Source organism: Suncus etruscus, chromosome 4 (genome assembly GCF_024139225.1).
Source record: "Suncus etruscus isolate mSunEtr1 chromosome 4, mSunEtr1.pri.cur, whole genome shotgun sequence".
NCBI classification, from domain to species: Eukaryota; Metazoa; Chordata; class Mammalia; order Eulipotyphla; family Soricidae; genus Suncus; species Suncus etruscus.
The window spans coordinates 151,662,625-151,684,847 of NC_064851.1; the positions used below are offsets into that span (position 1 = coordinate 151,662,625).

The 22,223-nt window shown below is 39.3% G+C and overlaps 1 protein-coding gene and 1 long non-coding RNA gene across 3 annotated transcripts in view; one reads left to right on the forward strand and one right to left on the reverse strand.

The window, feature by feature from the left end:
• SLC20A2 (solute carrier family 20 member 2) overlaps positions 1-20,965 on the reverse strand; it is a 128,232-nt gene extending 107,267 nt beyond the window's left edge. Inside the window, exon 1 of one of the 2 annotated variants that reach the window (XM_049771828.1) lies at positions 20,944-20,965. The gene's annotated coding sequence lies outside the window, so the exon portion shown is untranslated. Of the gene's footprint in view, positions 1-11,020; positions 11,041-20,943 lie in introns of those variants that run through there. The other variant, XM_049771829.1, reaches the window with a different exon arrangement.
• LOC126006498 (uncharacterized) overlaps positions 1-22,223 on the forward strand; it is a 110,231-nt gene that overhangs the window by 78,786 nt on the left and 9,222 nt on the right. The window lies entirely within an intron of this gene.

Consider the following 22,223-nt stretch of genomic DNA (forward strand, 5'->3'; position numbering starts at 1 on the left):
TAGATCAGTACACAAATTGGGTGCAAACCTATGTAATAATTAGCATGGCAAATTCCATTCAAAATTATTGAGTCAAAACGTAGAATAATTAATCTAATAGAGATAGTATGACTGAATTTCCCGAGGCCACATAGAGGCTAGGAAGTGATGAAATTTCCTTTTTATTCTTTTGTGGCTTAAAAAGAATGTGATTTTTCTCTCTAGAGCAACAAAAATAATGCCTTCAATCATACTCTACAAGTCTACACTAGCTATAACTACATCAGGTTTAAGAGCATAAAATTACGCACTACAGTTCAGGTAAAAACCTGATAAGATTGCAAAGTTTCACTACCTCTGAAATACCTGTAGTCTTTGAGTTAAAAGCATTTTTCTTCTGTAAAAATACTTTTAAAAAACCTATATTATCACTCTAGAATTTTCTCATTTTAGAATTAAAATATCTCACATAGGCCAGAGAGATAGTGGGTACAACAGTTGCCTTGTGCAGTCAACAAAGTACCCACTATGATCCCCTGGGCCCCATCATGAGTGACCCCTGACTACAGACCCCTAAGTCCTGCACACCATCGGTGTAACACACCCCATCCCCAACAAAATATAATAAAATGTACACAACAGAAAAAATATGAAAATCTAATGAAAAGTGTTTTAAAATTCCTTTGCACAACTTCTCACTTAATATAGGAATTCCTCTTACAGACCCTGTCCAATCACCCTATACCGCGAATAAAAGATTCAATTGCTTAAAAACCCTTATTTTGTACAGAAGCCCACACCTACTAAAGAACTCTTACCAGAGTTTAGATCAAGTAAAATCCTTTTGCTTTGAAGTTGTCGTTTATTCATTTACTGAACAAACACATGAGATACAGTGTGAAATTCTACGCACTATCTTCAGGTCTGGTTCCCTGAATCTGGTTCTACATCCTATTTTTCAGATTTAACAGTTAAACAATGTGGTTCTATTTTACAGTAACAAAAATCAAATACTTTTCCAGTAATTCCTCATTTAATTTCACTTATCTTTATCTCTCTCCCTTTACTAATGTCCCATCGAAAATGTGGCTGTCAGAAACATAATCCATCAATGCAGTCTAACTGGCTCATAGTTCAGGCTGTCATATGACAGAAAGTTCATATCAACTTATGTTATAAGATCAAGTGACCTGGGATCATCTTCCACTTTCCAAACACCTTATCTCCAGCAGATGGTTAATCCGTGGCAATTTCATCTTGCAGATTTTAGTACCTTATTAAACTGATTTAGATAATTTTGAATGCAGTCTGCTATTTACTCTATTACTTAAACTGTCTATATTATCTAAAAATTAGATAAACCTAGCTTGATCCAGATCTTCAAAAAAAAAGTGGAAATTTTGACTAAAAACATATACAGGGGTCTCAAACTCGCGGCCGGCCCTTCATACATTTTGTGGCCCTGCCCTAGAGAAATCTTTTGTTGTTTTGTTTTGTTTTAGTTGTTTGGGTCACACCCCCCAATGTTCAAGGCTTACTACTGACTTTCCACTCAAGGATCACCTCGACTTTGCCTCCTGCGGTCCCCAGGTAAATTGAGTTTGAGACCCCTGCTCTAATGCATATTGGGCAACAATTTTTCCTATGAAAATCTCATGCAAGTCATAAAACAATTTACAGACAATTGTGCCACTATTTCATGGTTCATAGACTTTCACAAAGCACATATACCTGCCTTTTGATATGGCACTCTACTGTAAGTATTCCAGGACCTTTAACAAACATTTCTTGTCACCAGAATGCTTTAATATCTATTGCTAAAACAACTGATCCCCCTATTAACACCTTTTAAATACTAGAATATTTGATGAAATAAAAGCAATCAACACTAATAATGAGTAACAGAGAAGAACGAATGCTCTCTGTTACAAAATCTGACTAATGATGGATGATAAGATTACTTTAGAATCTAATGGGCCCAGAGTGACAGCACAGTAGGGTGTTTGCCTTGCACATGGCTGACCTGGGATGGACCCAGGCTTGATCCCCAGAATTCCATATGGTCCCCCAAGCCTGCCAGGAGCATTTTTGATTTTTGAGCACAGAGTCAGGTATGGCCTAAAAACCAAAAACAAACAAACAAAAAAAAGAATCTAATGTACCCATATAAAGATATGGGTAATATACTTCTTGGTAGTGAGTAAGGAGAAAGGAGGAAATATCCTGAATTCATAAGAAATTTTTGAATACATAATAATTTATGGCATCTTAAAATAAAAATGTTGTTCCTGTTTTAAAAATAAAATTTAAACCACTATTATCCAGACATATAAAAAATATATGAAGAAAAGCAAAGTTCCAAAGAATATATATGGTATGATCCTTTTGTCATAAAACATACCTGTCATAAAATATACTTCAATGAGACAGAAAATATATAGAATAATTCAAATCAGAATATGTACAAGGATTGAATTAAGGTTAATTTCACTTCAAAGGTACGCCTTAAGCATATTAAAGGTGTGCTTCACAGTTTAAATCAGGGGTCTTCAAACTACGGCCTGCGGGCCACATATTGTATTTATTCCCATTTTATTTCTTCACTTCTAAATAAGATATATGCAGTGTGCATAGAAATTTGTTCATAATTTTTGTTTTTACTATAATCTGGCCCTCCAACAGTCTGAAGGACAGTGAACTGGCCCTCTGTTTAAAAAGTTTGAGGACCCCTGGTTTAAATGTACCTAGAATTCACAAGTATGATCATCACTCAACTTCCAGTGCATTTAGGAAAATTTAGATTCAGCAGAGACTAAGAAAAGGTTTTGAAACCCACATTAGGTTAATACATAGAAGACACTAAAAAAATCCCCAGGTAAAAAATATGAGCACACTAACATTACATATGTAATGATTCTTTTTTTTTGGGGGGGGGGTCACACCAGGCAGTGCTCAGGGGTTACTCTGGCTCTACGCTCAGAAATCGCTCCTGGGGCCTGGAGAGATAGCACAGCGGTGTTTGCCTTGCAAGCAGCTGATCCAGGATCTAAGGTGGTTGGTTCGAATCCCAGTGTCCCATATGATACCCCGTGCCTGCCAGAAGCTATTTCTGAGCAGACAGCCAGGAGTAACCCCTGAGCACTGCCGGGTGTGGCCCAAAAACCAAAAAAAAACAAAAAAAAAATTGCTCCTGGCAGCTCAGGGGACCATATGGGATGCCGGGATTCGAACCACTGACCTTCTGCATGCAAGGCAAACGCCTTACCTCCATGCCATGCCATCTTTCCGGCTCCTGATTCTTCTTCTTTTTTTTTTTTTTTTTTAAGGCACTTGGGCCACACTCAGCAGTGTTCCGGGTTAACTCCTGGCTCTGGTTTCAGAAATGACTTCTGGCAGGCTTGGGGAACCATACAGGATACTAGGGACTAAACTTAGGTCAGTCACATGCAAGGCAAACGCCCTACCCGCTATGCTAGGACTCCAGCCCCAATGATTCTTAATCTTGGCTGTACATAAAAAAAAAAAACCTGGAGGGTTATTTTGTTTTATTTTGCTTGATTGTAGGACATGCCCAGTTGTGCTCAAGGTTTCCTACAAGCTTTGCACTCAGGGATCACTCCTAGCAGGACTCTGGGGACCATATGGGTTGTCAGGGATGGAACTGGGGTTGGCCATGTGCAAGGCAAGCATCCTCCCAGCTCTACTATTACTACAGTTCCTCTGGATGGTATACTTTTAAAATACTAGTGCCAGAGAGAAAGTACAATGGGTAAGGCACTTGCCTTGTATAGGACTGACCTGGATTTGATCCCAGGCATCCTGACCCTGCCATGAGTGATCCCCATATGCAGAGCCCCCCAGGGGTAAACCTGAGCATCTCTGGGTAGCCCATTCCCCCAAATATAAATAGGTAGTAAAAGGATTGGTGCAGGAATATTATACACCTGAAACTCAATCACATTCAACACTGTAATTCACAGTGATTAAAAAAAAACTAAAACAAATAAACGATAAAGACTGGAGAGATAGTATATCCAGAAGGGCACTTGCCCTGTATGTGGCTGTGACTGACCCAGGTTCAATCCCCACATTCCAGGTTATCCCCTCAGCATCACCCGTAATAATACCTGAATGTGGTCAGGAATAACCCCTGAGCATTATTGGATGTGGTCCCCAAGCCAAATAAAATAAAATAAAATTTAAAGAATTAGATAATAACAATGATCAGTGTCTCAGTACCACTTCCAGAGAGTCAAATTAACTGTTCTAGACTTGGGTGCTCATTTCATTTTAAAAGCGACCTAAGTTATTAGTGGTCAGTTTTAAGAACCTTTAATATGTAACACTGAAGAAGTTTTAACATTTTGTCCTTATCCTACCTTTCTTCCAGCTTTTTACAAAGAGCATTTCCTTATCCATTATTTTCAGATTAGCGTGTCTATTAAGAGTCAAAACCCTAGTAAATCCCCGTTTTGCCATCTGTTATTATGTTGTTCTTACACTGACTTTTGATACCCAAAAAGAACATATTTAAACCTGTGGCTGCTAAATTAGGAATACATCACATCACAAGCAGCTATATCTTCACTTCAATAACTATTTATTATTAACTTTGAAACAAAACACTTTTAGACCCCAAATTTTATGCTGAATAAAAAATCGCCAACAACAACTCTTGTGAATATCAATCATCAGACCTCTTCAATATCAACCATACCATAAGAATTGATAAAAAGTAAAAATCATTGAGGCCTGAGTGGAGGCACAAGCAGTAGAGCATTTGCCTTGCTTGCACTAACCCAGGACAGACTGGGGTTCGATCCCCTGGTGTCCCATATGGCCCCCCCAAACCAGGAGTGATTTCTGAGCATCACTGGTGTGACCCATAAAAGCAAAAGCAAAAAAAAAGTAAAAGTAAAAAATTATTGTATGGATCATCTCTTCCAACTGAAATTTAGTATTTGAGAAAAGAAAAAAATGTTAATAAAAATAAGTGGGCTCATTAGCAAAATGAAGTACTTAGAAAAATATTATGTATGAAATAGACAAAAGTATACAGTAAGATAAAAGAGGTTTCTATACTTTGGGCTTGATGCAAATTAAACAGAATGGTATAGTAAACAAAGAACAATGCATATTATTTATAACAGGTGGCTTAAGAAATCATCTTTAGGGGTCGGAGAGATAGCATAAAGGTTAAGGAGTTTGCCTTGCATGCAGAAGGACAGTGGTTTGAATCCCAGCATCCCATATGGTCCCCTGAGCCTGCCGGGGGGCAATTTCTGAGTGGAGATCTGGAGATCCAGGAGTAGCTCCTGAGCGCTGCCGGGTGTGACCCAAAAACCAAAATAAATAAATAAAAATCATCTTTATATAACTACCAGTATGGGCAGGCATTAGAATGTATTTTCAAAAAAAAACTTCAAATGGCCCATTTAAAAACTCTAATACAGGAATTGTATTCCTAAAGAAATGAAAATAGGATCACGCTCAGCAGTGTAGCACAACACCTCCAATTTGCAAAGATCAATACTTTGCAGTGCAAAAAAGAAATTAAATCTCAGATCCACACAAAAAATATCTGAGCACAACTGGGTTCATGGCAGTTTTATTTGTTCTAGCCTAAACTGTATGATCAGATATCCTACAAATAATTAAACTAGTCACTTCATTCCATGGAAAACTACTGAAACTACTGAGCACAAAAGGAGTAAGAACTATTGATAGATGCAATGACTTAATTAGTTCTCATGGGCATTAAAAAAAAAAGGCCAATCTCTCAAGCGCTACATTTCATTTATGACTGTCCCCAAATTACAAAGTTAAAAAGCTGGAAAACAGATTATAGTTGTTACAGAAGTTGGTGCAGAAGCCACAAATAAGTCTTGAATTGAAACATCAGTTCTGTATTGATTGCTGTGGTTACACAAAACTAGACATGAGCAAGCAAACTACATAGAAAAATACATACTACACACATACAATCAAAAGCATGAGAAAGTAGACTACTCACTTCTAAGGCTGTCTCAATATCAGTTTTCTAGCTTTGATAGTTATCATAAAGGGAAGTTAGGTGAAGGCACATGAGATTTTGGAATATCTATAATCACTTGAAAATAAAGGTTTTCAGAAGTCTGAGGAAAAATGTGATATAGAGAATTGGACTCAGGGCATTGAACATGTTAGGCACATCAACTATCTCACCACTCTAAATTTGGGTGAACTAGATTTTAAATAGAGATGCTAATGGAACTATAGTTGCTTTTTAAAAAATATTTTTCTTCTTGAATATATTGAAATATTTATAGACAAAAGTATTTTTTTGGGGGGGGGTCTCACCCAACAGCGCTCAGGGGCTGCTCCTGGCTCTATGCTCAGAAATCGCTCCTGGCAGGCCCAGGGGACAATATGGGATGCTGGGATTCGAACCAATATCCTTCTGCATGCAAGGCATGCACCCTACCTCCATGCTATCTTTCCGGCCCGACAAAGTATTTTTTGACAGATATTTTCTGAAGTAAGATGCTAGGGTAAATAATAGAGTAAATAAAGGAATAGGGTAATGAGAGGTGTATGGCAAAAGGACAATGGCCAAATGGACAATGAGTAAATAGATCAATAAAGTTGCATCGAATTATGTCTCAAATGAAAAATATTCGTCTACAGTGACATAAATCATTAACTTAATAAATGAGGAAGGCTAAAACACTTGTGCAGAATCTTTACTTCTTCCTCAAAACACTAAAGGTTAACTCCCAGCTAACCTCAGTGTGAACTGTCTTCCTTCCAAAGAACACAAAATGGGAAGGAAATAACTACAGTAGAGAAACCTGACTAAAATTTATCAAGGTCAATGTTGATAATAAGGCTAATATTAAAATCAAAGTCAACGTCAAAAGTGTGTACAAGTAGCATATAGCCTAGAAACAATGTGGTAAGTAAAACTTTTATCACTGTGGTTTCTACCCCAAAGCATAAACCATGAGACTCTAACCAAAAAGAAAAAAAAAAAGCAGACAATTCCAAGTGAGGGCATGCTAAAATATCAAGGCAAATGCCTTGACCAGTACTTCTCAAAATTCTCAAGGTCATAAAACAAGGAAGATATGAGAAACTTTTAGTCAAAAAGAACCTAAGGAGATACCAAAACTAAATGCATTGGACAGGATCCAGGAACAGAAAAAACATGAAGTAAAGATATAAAAAGGACTGAATAAAATCGGGCTTTTCTTAAGAACATACCAATAGAAGTGCATTAATTATAACAAACATACCACACCAATTTATTAATGGTAAATTAGAAAATAGAAAAATCTATTCTATCTTTGTAGTGTTTCTGTACATCCAAAATGGTTCTACTATATTTAAAAAAAATATCATCAATTTAGGATAATGTAAACTTGATGACGTACCTTTGGTGGTAGGAATTACTGATGATTTTCACTATCTTCTTTATTTTTTTTTGTTTTTGGAGCCACACCCGTTTGATGCTCAGGGGTTACTCCTGGCTAAGTGTTCAGAAATTGCCCCTGACTTGGGGGGACCATATGGAACGCCAGGGGATCGAACCGTGGTTTTTCCTTGGCTATTGCTTGCAAGGCAGACACCTTACCTCTAGCGCCACCTCACCAGCCCCTCACTACCTTCTTTTTACTTTTCTATTTTTATAAAAAATTATTATTATTGTTGTTGTTGTTTTGTTTTTTGGCCAGCAGAGATCAGGGGTTACTCTATGGCTCTATGCTCAGAAATCACTCCTAGCAGACTCGGGGGACCATCTGGTTTGCCAGGGATCAAACACGGGTTGGTCGTGTGCAAAGCAAATGCCTTATCTGCTGTGCTATCTCTATGCCCCACTTAAAGCATTATTTTTAACATGGAGCTGTTTACTTCTTTTTTTTTTTTTTTGGTTTTTGGGTCACACCCAGCAGTGCTCAGGGGTTATTCCTGGCTCCAGGCTCAGAAATTGCTCCTGGCAGGCACAGGGGACCATATGGGGCGCGGGATTTGAACCGATGACCTCCTGCATGAAAGGCAAACACTTTACCTCCATGCTATCTCTCCGGCCCCGGAGCTGTTTACTTCTATAATCAAAAACAAAGGTTATTTATTTGGGGACATTATATAAGCATAGGATTAATAAGAATACTCAAGACCAATTCAAAAAGTGATAAGAGAGCTAAGAGCATACCGCAAGTAGGGCTTTTGACCTGAAGGTGGTAAACTGGATTTAATCTCCAGTACACCATATGGTCATCGGGCCAGCCAGAAGTGATGTGCATGTAGAACAAGAGTAATCCCTTAGCACTGCCACGTGTGGCCCCACAACAAACCAATAAAAATTGGGGGCTTTAGATAAGAACATTCTGAGCTCATAGTCCTATCTCAATGCTATTCTTTTTCTTTCTTTTTTTTATTTTATTTTTTTCTTCACAGAATTATTTATGGTACACAGTAACAATGAATGAGGGGCATTCCCACCACCAGTGTTGTCCTCCCTCCACCCCCGTTCCTAGCATGCATCTCATATCTCTTTCCTTTTTCCCCCAAGAGTACTAGTGTAACTGGTCTCCACTTTACAGCTTGTTGTAGATTATCTATTCTGTTGTCGTTTGAGATAAAAAGGATAAGAAAAAAAAAAAAAAGGAAGAAAAAATTTGGTAGCAACTACCAAAAAAAGAAAGAGAAAAAGAAAAAAAAATGCACCCAGTTAATAAGATAAGAAAAAAAAATCACCAAGATAAGAACTGTATTTTTTTATCTCTATCAAAATTCTGAGCTCATAGTTCTATCTCAATGCTATTCTTTTTCAATTATCCCAACTACAATCTTAAAATCATAAGATCACAATAAACAAGTCTAATAATATAAAAGGCTAAGTTCAAGTTACAAATTACAGAACTTTTATATAGATCCAGTAATACCACAGCAGAAGGGTCCATTTGTGTCAAGTGAATAAGACTGCCCAACCTGATAACTATATGTCATAGACATTAAGGAATGCTCAAGGAGAAAGAAAATTCAATGTGATCAACTTCCATTTGTAGGGTTATTCTTTTTTTTTTTTTTTTAAATAATTACTATTTATTTATTTATTTATTTTTGTGTGTGTGTGGTTTTTGGGTCACACCCGGCAGTGCTCAGGGGTTTTTCCTGGCTCTGTGCTCAAAAATTGCTCCTGGCAGGCACGGGGGACCATATGGGACGCCGGGATTCGAACCAATGACCTTCTGCATGAAAGGTAAACGCCTTACCTCCATGCTATCTCTCCAGCCCCTGTAGGGTTATTCTTAAGTCTTACTGACATACAATACAACTTGATATACATGAACTTCCCTTTTTAAGTTTAATAAAGCTGCCTATACATTCATATCAGTTAGTCTTCCCATAGTTGACATGTGCTGCAGAAAACTAAGATACACAGCATACTGTATCAATACACAGTACAGATTAAAATAAAAGAAAAAATTAGAATATGTAAATGATCAATAACATCAAACTGAATTTTCCCCAGAAGTTAGCTTTTCATTAAAACAGGACTACAAAATCCAAAGAAAATCATTCAGTATATATGCATTACTATACAAAAAGCTAACAGTATCAACTGATAATTGCATTTTGAGAGTATTACTATGATGACACAGCTTAATATTAAGAAGACAAAAAGTCTGCAAAAATAAAATATTTACAAAATCAAGTTTCTACTATGATAAATATAAAAAGTTAAAGGAAAATGTCAAAACAAAGATGACCTTGTATTAAAGTTGATTTACAGAGTTACTGATAATAATAAAAATTCTTGGTGGGTTTCTTTTTGGGGAAGTGGGGGAACATATCCAGTAATGCTCAGGGATTACTCCTGACTCTGCACTCAATAATTACTTCTGATGGTGCTCAGGGGACATATGGGAGGTTGGGGATTGAACCCGGGTTGGCTGCATGCAAGGCAAACAACCTAAGTGTTATGTCACTCTGGTCCCATAAAAATTATTCTCTTGGTTGATACTTTTATCTAATAAACATTGACGCATATGGATTCTTTCCATTTCTATAAATAGTGCTTTTCTAGAAGTATTTACTTTTCCTTTCCTACACTACCAACATTTAAATAAATTAAAATGACAGTATCATAGGGTTTTGACAACAAATAATTAAAAGGCAGCATCACTTATATGACTATCCTGACTCTAAAGCAATATTCATCTTTTAAGAATATCAATCTGATAAAAAAAATTCAACGCACCAAGAGTTATCATTAAATAATTCTCCTGGCTAATAGGAAATACATGGCATGAATCTATGTACTGAGAGGGGGGAGAGAGAGAGAGAGAGAGAGAGAGAGAGAGAGAGAGAGAGAGAGAGAGAGAGAGAGAGAGAGAGAGAGAGAGAGAGAGAGAGAGAGAGAGAGAGAGAGAGAGAGAGAGAGAGAGAGAGAGAGAGAGAGAGAGAGAGAGAGAGAGAGAGAGAGAGAGAGAGAGAGAGAGAGAGAGAGAACAAGCGCAAATCTTATACCTACCACCCAGTGACAAAAAAATAAAGGAAAAGTTCAAGGAGCAAATATCCAGTGAGTTAAAGCACAGGAAGAAAGTAACCTGAGACAAGAAGGAACTGAAGTTAGTGAAACCCAGGATGGATAAATGAGAGAGTTCTCCAGTCAGAGTAGTCCAACATGGTAGAAAGACCACTGACAAGTTGAGTTAGGTGCCAGTAGAAAAAAAATGGAGTTAGGTAGAGGCCAGCGGTAAAACAGGCAAAAGCAGAGAGATGGAGTTGAATTTATAAGAAAAAAGAAAACCTTGAGGTGACAGACACTAATCTGATAGAAAGCACACCCACGGAAATGCAGGGCAGAAAAAACAACAGAAAGCATTTAAGATGCAAAGCTGAATCACTGAAAAGGCAGGTAGTGGCAAAACACAAAGACACTAGCTAAGAAATTCTGAGATTAAAAAAAAAAATCTAAAAATGAGAACAGGTAAGCAGTGACAGTAGAAATTGAGGAAATTGGGTCCACCAAGATTTGATCCCAAGCACCAAATACAGTCTCCTGAATCCCATCAGGAGTGATCCATGAATACAGAGCTAGGAGTAAGTCCTGAGTACTGCTGGATGCAGCAGTCCCCTAACCCCTGAAAAAGAAAAAAGAAAAAGCAAACAGGAGGAAAAGAATGAAATAAAGCAGGACAACTGAGGAGGAAAATATTAACAAACAAATGACTTCTAAAATGTTACTTAAAAATATAGTGGGGGGGGGGGTGCTGGAGAGATATTACAATAGGAAGAGTGCTTGATTTGGACCCAGATGATTTGGGTTTGATTCTAGCATCCCATATAGCCCCTCAAATACTGCTGGCTGTGGACCAAAAACACAAAGCAAAAAAAAAAAAAAAAAATCTGTTGCTATTTGGTTTTTGGTGCCTACATTCTATAGGGTAAATTTGATTCATAAAAATCTGGATTTATCGGGCCCGGAGAGATAGCACAGCGGCGTTTGCCTTGCAAATGGCAGATCCAGGACCAAAGGTGGTTGGTTCGAATCCCGGTGTCCCATATGGTCCCCCGTGCCTGCCAGGAGCTATTTCTGAGCAGACAGCCAGGAGTAACCCCTGAGCAATGCCGGGTGTGACCCAAAAACCAAAAAAAAAAAAAAAAAAAAAAAATCTGGATTTATCAATTCAGGGGAAAAATTATTATGCTATGTATGACTTAGTCATACATGAAAGAATTGAAAATTTACTTACGTATGTCAGTAAATTCTCTTTGCTCATATTTGCAACTCATTTAATGCGGACAGATAAGGTCATGAAGGCACATTTATAACCTTAATGACCAATTGTGTCATTTGTTAATTAGGAAAGCTTTTTCTGTGTGTCTGTTTCTCTGTGCTCATCAGCATTTGGAAGAAAAATCCCTTCTTATTACTACTGCCTCCCTCAAAAAGGAAAGGGCAGAGTCAGAAGATAATGTATTCATCAATGCTGCTACAAAGAAACTGGTTGAGATTTAAAATAACAATTACAACCACCTATGTTATTCTGGTCACCTAGCTAAATGATAACAGAGCAAAGAGGACATCAATCATTTCTATCTAGAAACAGCAGAGAAAAACAAACCACTGAACAAAACTTAGAAACAAAGAAGAGCAACTCTGAAAAAGAATTATCCTATTCTTATTGCCTGAAAAAAATATCTCCAGTAGGAAAGCAGACATAAAATATCTATTTATGAATCCTTAAAAAAAGGAAAGAACAGAGTTATTTCTGTCTGAATACCTTGCTAATCTAGCATGTGCTTCACCTAGTTAGGATGTCTTCTCATTTTATCTTCGGTGCCAAAATAATTATGCAAGAAAAAAATATAGAAATATACAATGACTGGGAGTAGAGAAAGGAAGATGAAACGAAAGTCCCAAACATGTGAAACAAGCAGCAGCATGTTCCAATGAAGAAGCGATACATCAATACCTGTAACCTTTAGTAATTCTCCCGAGAATACCGATTTTCAGAGCCAACATTGTTTCAGTTTCACCCACTATCACTAGGATTTCTCAATCCATATAGAATAAAACTCAAGTCATAGTTTACCAGCTGTGAAGAGGAGAACAACTCAAGTACTTTACAGAAAAGCAGATAGATTAATATAATCTAAAAAACATGTAAAGAAATATGCTCCTCTTGCCACTCAGACTTTCAGAACTATCTTCTTTCTGCTGCTCAAATATCACAAATAGTTATGGGTTACTTCTTGAAATTTATCTTTTCTTCTGTTTATTATTCTTCATGAGTATCTTAGAGTCACTTGGTAATTCAGTCCATTCAGAGGCATCTGACACAAGACTACTTCTGGAAATTGTGCTGTTCCACAGGCTTTAGAGTTCTTGAAGGAACAAACCTGGTTCTTTGGTCTTTTCTGAGGACATGAAGAAAGAGCATTCACTCTCATATGCGAAGATGGCTTAGGTGTCAGGATGTGCTTTTTCCAAGGTAAGAGCCCTTAAAATAAAAAAAAAAAAAGTTAAAATCAACAAGATTTAAAAAAAAAAAAATACACCAAACCTCTAATAAAACAGTTAAAATATTCTAGTAGTTCTGGAATTAAAAAAATACAGCAGTACTTTGAAACAAACAATTGAAAAGTAAGTAGTTTAAATAAATTAAAGATTAAAAGTAGCACATGCTTTACAAAAGGTCTCTGGATTTAATCCCTAGTACCCAAAATAAATAAAAGCAATTAAAATTAAATATTTAAACTTGAACTTTAAATATACTATACTGTTACAAAATTGCAGGGTATCATAAAAATATATAACAAATCACTAAAAATGTGCTAACTCCTGAAATTAATTAAAAATACCACTTAAGGGGCCAGAGAGATAGCATGGAGGTAAGGCGTTTGCCTTTCATGCAGAAGGTCATCAGTTCGAATCCCGGCATCCCATATGGTCCCCTGTGCTTGCCAGGAGCAATTTCTGAGCATGGAGCCAGGAATAACCCCTGAGCACTGCCGGGTGTGACCCAAAAACCACACACACACACACAAACAAAAAAAAAACCACTTGAAATTGCAAGGAAATTCTTGGGCTTAATGGTTCAATCTTCATTATATGCAGAACTGAGTTGAGAAAACACAATTTTCTACATCTAAGCCTTACTTGAAAATGGTAAAATGTATTGTTACATAATGAGCTCCTAAATTTAATTAGAAAATTTCTTCCTGTCATAAAATTCTAAAAGTTATGTATTATCTGGTAGTAAAACCTAGATTTCACTAAACCACCTATAAAAATTTTATTTTTGTACCTATTTTCTTTCTAATCTACAAAATACTGAGCTAGTTCTTATGGGTATGGAGAGCACAGGATTACAATGATTTAAAACAGATACTTAAGAGTTTAGAGAAGCAATATGAAAAACTTGGTAGGCAAAATGAAAACCTCACTGGAAAGCCTCTTAATAGAGTAACAGCAGCTGAGGACAGAATCAGTGAGCTGGAAGATGAGATACATAATAACTCCATACAACAGAAGAGACTGAAAAAGAGCCTTAAAACAAACGATCAGACAATAAAAAAAAATTACTCAAAGAATGTGAACAGATGAAAATAGAAGTCTTTGGGGGCCGGGCGGTGGCGCTGGAGGTAAGGTGCCTGCCTTGCCTGCGCTAGCCTAGGACGGACCGCGGTTCGATCCCCCGGCGTCCCATATGGTCCCCCAAGAAGCCAGGAGCAACTTCTGAGCGCATAGCCAGGAGTAACCCCTGAGTGTCACAGGGTGTGGCCCAAAAACCAAAAAAAAAAAAAAAAAAAGAAAAGAAAAGAAAATAGAAGTCTTTGATAAACTCAACAGAAACAATACAAGAATCATTGGAGTTCCAGAGATCCATGAAGAAAATCCCCAGGAAGAATCAACAGTCAAGGACATCATTGCAGAGAAACTCTCAGAGCTAAAGACTGCATGCAACCAAATCCTGCATGCCAGAAGAGTACTAACTAAAAAAAGATCTGAAGAAGGCATGCCAAGACACACCCTAGTCACAATGACAAATCCCACAGACAGGAATAAAATACTAAAAGCAGCAAGATAAAAATGGGAAATTACATTCAAAAAAGCATTCTGAAGCTTTATAGCAGACCTCTTACAAGAAACCCTCAAGGCTAGAAGGCAGTAGTGGAATATAGTGACAAAACTCAACAAATAAATGCTTCAAAACAGTGGAAGCAGAGATAAACAAATGGAACTATATTCAATTCAGAAGCTTCTGCACCCCAAAGGAAAACAGTGAATAGGATATAAAGGTCACCCACGGAATGGGAGAAATTATTCACCCTATACCCATCAGATAAGGGGTTAATATCTAAGATATACAAGGTACTGACAACTTAACAAGAAAAAGACTTCCAACTCCATCAAAAAATGGGGAGAAGTGAACAGACACTTTTCAAAGAAGAAATATAGATGGCCAAAAGGCTCATGAAATAAATGCTCCACATCACTAATTATCAGGGAGATGCAAATCAAAACAACAATGAGATACCATCTCACATTATAGAGACTGGCACACACCACAAAGGCCAAGAACAATCAGTGCTGGCTGGGATGTGGGGAGAAAGGAAATCTTATTCACTCTGCTGGTGGGGATGCTATCTAGTCCAGCCTTTCTGGAAAGCAATATGGTGATTCCTCAAAAAAACTGGAAAATGAGCTCCCATATGATCCAGCAATACCATTCCTAGAGAAATGTTCTAGGAACACAAAAACAATACTTACAATAGCCAGAATTTGGAAACAACCTAGATGCCTGACAACAGATGAATGGCTAAAGAAACTATGGTACATATACACAATGGAATACTATGCACCTATTTTCCTATAAATGGATGGATATGGAAACTATTATTCTGAGTGAAATGAGTCAGAGGGAGAGAGACAGACACAACAGTCTCACTCATCTGTGGAATTTAAGAAAAAATTAAAGACAGTATTGTAATAATACCCAAAGAAAATAGAGATGAGGTTTAGAAGGACCAGCTCATGATATGAAGCTTACCACAAAGTATGGGGAGTGCAGTTAAGAGAAATAACTACACCAACAATTATCATGAAAATGGTAGGAAGTGAGAAAAATAGAATGCCTGTCTTGAAGAAAGGCAGGCATTGGGGGAGGAGGGTGGCGGGAAGATTGCAGTGGTGAAGGGTATGTATATACTTCTTATGACTAAAACTCAACTACAAACATGCTTATAATCATGGGAGCTAAATAAATATATCAAAAATTAAAAAAAAATGGGCCAGACAGCACAACAGTGTGGCGTTTGCCTTGCATGTGGCCAACCCAGGACAAACCTGGGTTGGATTCCTGGGCAGGAGTGACTTCTGAGCGCAGAGACAGAAGTAACCCCTGAGTACAGACAGGTGTGGCCCTAAAACCAAAATAAATAAATAAAAATAATTAAAGTAAAATAGATACTTCGATCTAAGTCAATCTCTCAATTAGGGTAAAACACCTTGTTTCTGTTTTTGTTTCTTTTTTATAAACAAGGGGCCAGTAATGTGGCTCAAGTAGAGTACATGTATTGGATGTGCAAGGTCCAGAGTTTGACATCTGGTACCACATGAGCCTTCAGCTAACATTGGTAATGGTACAGGGTCTTCAGCATTTGTTTCTTACCCCACAAAAAAAATTATTTGTAGTATCTATGTTATGTGATATTATCATAAGCCCTTGTTCATTTTAAAATATACTGTATCTGAAAGAACCACACTATAGAAATGAGCATGCTCAAAAGGAGGAATGGGAGAAGAGGAATGAGAAGGTGGCCTGACATAAAATAAGGACATTTTGAGATTTGGAGAGATTACAGCAGTTAGGGAGCGGGCCTATCTGCACAGGCTGCTCGGGTTTGACCCTTAGCATCCTCTATACGTCCCCACCCTAGCACCGCCAGGAGTAAATCTTGAGTGCAGAGCCAGGAGTATGGCCCGAGCATCATCATAGCCCAAAAACAAAACTAAAAAAAAAAAGTATTTTTGATCAGGAGTCTTTGATATTTTATGCTACAGAGGTAAAAATCAACTCTGTATATAAAAGATATCTGGGTTATCAAGTGTGTACACATGTGAGCCAAACTATAACAAATAAGTTAAAAAAAGAAAGAAAAAAGATTTTGTGAAGAAAGCACAGTGGAGAGAGGAAGAGCATTTCGGGTCATTGCTGGAAAGACACTATAGTAGTGGATTAGTGGTAGATATGTTTTCATAAGTGTCGGTCCCACTCCCCCCAACACCAGAAAAATGCCAAAATCTCTGACCAAGCAGAAACACGGAGTAGCCAGAATACTATACCTGCTGAGGTATGTCCTTCCCGCCGCTAACCAGGTTTGTGCCAAGTGTCAGTCATGGGCATCTCCGCTTCGTATTCTCAAACAGTGGAGTGGTGATGTACACATTCCCCTATCTGCGAAGTTATTCTGATTCAGCAATGCTGTGGCTGCCCAAGGACCCCCAAACAATACTGTCAGTTAACTGGGCTTTCCATTTTTCTTCATTCACTTGAGTTTGTAGGCCCCCATCTAATTCCACACAGCTTCAAGAAGAGTTCATCATTCCATGTATGTCAACAAATCAAAAGCACCCTTTTACAAAAAAATATTATTTGCATTGAAGAAGTCTCTCTATAGCTCAAGACAAGCTGAAAAGATGGTCCAGATTCCACTTAAGGACAAAACAAATGAATAGCAGTATACCAGAAATCTTTAGCAATACTAACATTCTGGTAAAGTACAGCTATAAGGGGCTTAAATATATTGATTAAAGAAGAAAACAGTACGAGTCATGCATTATTCTAATGCATTCAAAATACGTAATAGTATTTTTTGAGGGGAAGAAAACATTTTTACACTGAATTAGCAACTTGAAAGAGTAATTATCCATGTTCTGGTAAATCACTGTCAAAAAATTCGATACTTAACAAAAATCCTCACCTAGCTTTGAAATTTCAGGTTCAGTTTCCTCTCCCTTTGCTTTTTGTCATTTAAAAATTGTGTCCTTGGAGATAAAAAGCTAGTGTATAATTTGCAGAAAATCCATACAACCAGAACCACAGAGTTCTCTTGAATACACACACAGACTAGTACCTGAGAATCACTGAATATGGCCCCAAACCTCCAAAAAAGTAAATACATAGTGTACCCTAAACTATTTCATTATTAACCTCTTCTATCTGAAAAATCCATTTCAGAGTCATTCAATCTGTTATGTTTCAGATTTTAAAGGACTGTAATAATAATAATAATAATAATAATAATAATAATACTAGTACTGAGCTACATCCTGCCTTCCCTTGAGAAACTAACCTGGGGCAGACTTCCTGTTTTCATCCTACTTATATCTTGAACTGTGATTTTGAGTAAATAAATTAATTGCCTTGCTGTGCCTCAGTTTCCTCATTTGAAAAGTGGAATTATAATTGTACTTCAAAGGACTGTTGTAAAATTCAAATAAATTAACACATCTGACACTGGAAATAAGTTTGCTATTTTTACTTATTTTATTTAGCTCCAAATCCTCCAATTGGTTCATGCACAAATAATGCATGACAGAGTAAAATAACTGTCTACTTGAGAATGAAACCATATTTTGAACACCTGTGATGCTCCAGTACAGTACCCGAAGGAGTAATTAAGCATCAAACTATTTTGCATTTATTCTAATAGATGAGCAAAGAAGTTCTCAAAAATTGTACTGTATAAATCATATATTCCCTGCCTATATTTTGGTTGGGGAACAAAAACACAGGAAACATTTAAGTGGAATTGTCCCTAGTGAAAAAGGCAATAAGAGGATTCCAATGTAGTCTTATTCCTTCCACAAATATTTACTTAACACCTCCCCTATGCTAGGCTTTGTTCAAGGCTTGGGAGACATTAAGATAAGTGAAACAAAAAAGGTCCCTGTACTCCAGAAGCTTAAAGTGTTCTCCAAGGCAGAGCCAAGTGTTCAAGTAAGAACAAGAAAGGCTTCTTCTTAGTGAAACAATCACTTAAATGCCTCAGGAAAGGGCAATACATTATGGCCACTTTCCATAGTGACAAACAATAAAAGTGACAGTTACAAAAAAATTCAGTAACTTTTCATTTGCCATTCTAAAAATGTTTCACTGTTTATAAAGCACACTAAAAGGATATTCTCTGTATTTCTGGATATACCTGCACAGGCCATTTTATTGTAACAATTTTCATAATGGAGACTTGTGAGGACCCACACCCCACACCCTCAAATTCACTCAAATGAAAGCCAATTAATGCTTTACTTCATACTTAAGTGCCACCTCTACCCTCCTCTTCATCTACTGCCCTTCAGTAACAGGTATCTTCTATCGAAGTACCTGAAGATGGGCTGGAACTATAGCGCAGCAGGTAGGGTGTTGTCCTGCACGTGGCCTACTCTGGTTCGAGCCAACCCGGGATTGATCCACGACATCCCATATAGTCCCCTGAATATGGCCAGGAGTAATTCCAGAGTGCAGAGCCACGAGCAATCCCAGAACACCACTGGTGTTGCCCCAAAACAAACAAACAAAAAAGTGGGGAAGATACATGTGAAAATAACCATGGATGATAGTACTTATTCCCCCCAAAAAAAACATATCTCCCTTGCTTCTCACATCCTTCTCTGATGACAACTCACTCATCTCCTCTTCAAATTTAGATAAAATACCCCTTCATACACCACTGACTTGCAAATTATTCTCAGTCTTTTCCTCTCCAAAGATCCCACTAGAATCAGAAGACAGGTTAGTTCAATCTGCTTCATTCACAAATAAGCCATATACTCATAAATTTCCCTCATCTCCAGTCCGTTCAAGGATCACGAGATACACAGCCTAACTCATCATGATGTCAAAGGAAAGTACTAAGTTGTTTCTCTGGAAACAAAACAAACTTACTAATTAAGAAAAGTCAAAAGCAAATGAAAATTCAACTAAAAACTTCTACAAAGTACCAAACAACACATATTTAGGTAGACTACCTCTGTGTGCCTATTCAAATGATCTCAGTAGCGGTAAGCCCATGAATGTTAGACTCAGCAACCAAGTACTAGCCAGTCCACTGCGTTTATCTCCTTGATTTGGCAATGGAAAATTAGTTTTCCTGTTTCACTGGGTTGTTAACCTTAAGCTAAGAATGTCACTTAGAAACCAAAAGGCCTTTCAGAAGGGGCTACCACTAAGGCTTTTCCAACATTTGCTTTTTTCCAGTGTTTTGGTATAGCCTGTGAACTGGGTGACAATATTATGTAATGCTTGTTTGGTTAAATTAGAAACCAAGGGCTTGGGAAACAATCAAATACTCGACTAATGATAATTCTATGCATTTTAATAGCTATTTTCCATATCTGAAGACATTTACTAATAATTTCATGAGCTAATACACCTGTATTCTATAAAAAAGGAAACAAGTATGTAACGTATACATTTTACGTGGTGCATAATCAAAGGACGTCCATGTAGTCCAATACTGTGAGCAACCTATGCTCACACAAAAAGTGATGCGTGAAGAGAAAACGAGATCAAGCTTGTTCTACCATTAGGCACGGGCCTGGGAAACCATCACCACTGGAAAATTCCCTTTAGAACCATCCTGAATTTCCTAACTATCGTCCACATGATTAAAGAATCATAGAGATGACAAAAGAAGGCGAATATATGCCTAGTGTCTCTCTCTCTCTATCCAGTAAATAAATAAATAAATCCACCACGAAGCAGTCAACTCGAAGCAGGGCCACAGTTAGCTCTTATGGTTTTCAGAACTCCTCCTCTTAAGCTCCACTAAGAACTTGCAGGAGCAGTTACTAGCTCGGGAGAGCAAAAAAAAAAAACAAAAAAACAAAAATCAGAATGAATGAATTATGACCCCAGGAACGAGGACGAACAAGTCAAGGGGCTTGTTTCCTTTGCAAGGCTGCAAAAAGCAAGATGATGTGGATGCATGCATCACGTCCATGCATTCATTGCCTGTTTCCTGCTACTAAAAAAAACCGTGTTTTATTTTTTTCGATTCCCCCCAATTAGCAATGAAACGTCCAAGTCACTGAAAGCCCTGGGCTTTGCAAAAAACGAAAGCTCGCCTCTGCAAGGCGCAAGATGGTCAGATCCCAAGAGCGCGTCCCGCCAGAGCAGGGCCCCGGGGTTCGTTTCCCAGCTTCAGACCAAGCAGCTTCCCGCCGCCCACGCCGGAGTCACGCCCGGGGCGCGCAGGCGCCGCGTGCAGGGCGAAGGCCTCGCGCGCTACTTCCCGCCCGGAAGCGGCGCTTCACGCCAGCTCCAGCCCCCTTCCGCGTGGGGGCGCGCCACGACCCCCGGGCCCGCCCGCCCGGCCCAGACCCTTCCCCCTCCCTCCGGCCTGCCTGCCTTCCTTCCGCGGGGGCGGGGCCACGCCGCAGGGGAGGGGGCAGGAACGCGGCTGCACTCACGCGCCCGGGGGCGGCACCGGGGCCGTCGCGGCGTCGCTCCGCTGCAAAAGCTCAATTACAGGGGGGAGGGCAGGGGTGGGGAGGGGAGGGGGCGGGAAGGAAGAAGGACCTGGCTCCTGGCGACTTCCGTCAGCCGCGGAGGGCCGGCCGGAAGTGACGCAAAAGGCCGTCCGGGTCCTTTCGGCCGTCGCGCGCCCGGGCCTGACCGAAGGGGAAAAGAGCTTCCGAGCGAGCCAGCCAGCCGCGCGTCCCCTCAGAGGCCGCTGCGTGAGTGCTCCCGTGGCCCCGCGCCTCGCGGACCCCGTGTGAGGGCGCGTCATTGGCCACGCCCCCTGGCGCGCTCCGCCCCGCCCCTTCTCGCCCTGCCTGCCGCGGAGGGCTCCGGAGGTGGGCGGAGTCTTCCGGCGGCTCACCCCCACGCGTGGGCCGCCCTGGGGCGCTTTCTACCGCCGCCCGGGCGGGCGGAGGGATCTCGGAGGTCCTTGAGTGGGCGGGGCTAAGAGGCTGGCCCCGCCCCCCTCCCGCTGCTCGAGTCAGTCCGGCGAGGTCGCCTCAGGGAGCGGAGGGCGCACCGTGCGCTTCTTCCACAGGCTGCTCCTGAGGCGGCCACTTCCGGGGAGAGGTTTAGTTTCTCCCGCAGTCCGCTAGGCTGCCCTCCTGGAAGGTTGAACCGATCTCGGGCCTGAAGGCCTTTGAGTGAACTTGCACGCTCAGCTACCAAAGAGTTCAAAAGCTTCTTGACTTATGCCAAGACGATTGTGCTGACAGGAATTCCGAATTTGTCTCAAAATTTTTTTCCGAATTTGCCTCCAAAAATGCCTAATTTATCACACAAGTGATACCCTTCAAGGCTCAGTGATCAGTGAGAGGAATTTGAGGACCAGTTACACCCCCAAAGCAGGAAGCTCCATGTAAAATTTAAGATAGAGTCGTTTGTCTATTTCCAGTTTTCAGCCTACATATACATATTGGATTTGGGGTCACACCAAAACCCAGGGGTTAGGGGACCATATGGGATGCTGGGATTCGAACCACTGTCCTGCATGCAAGGCAAAAACACCCTACCTCCATACTACTTCTCCGGCCCCTATATTTTGACAACTTATTCCTGGATAACTTAGGTTGACTTAACCAACTATTGCTAATGCAAGCATTTTTTTTTACTGGAATAGTCAAGCATTATTTTGCTGGGGGTAAAAAGCGTTTGAGGAAATACTAGTTTGACACCCTGTGAATAGCCACTTGATGGCTGAAACATTAACTTGTGCCAGCAATG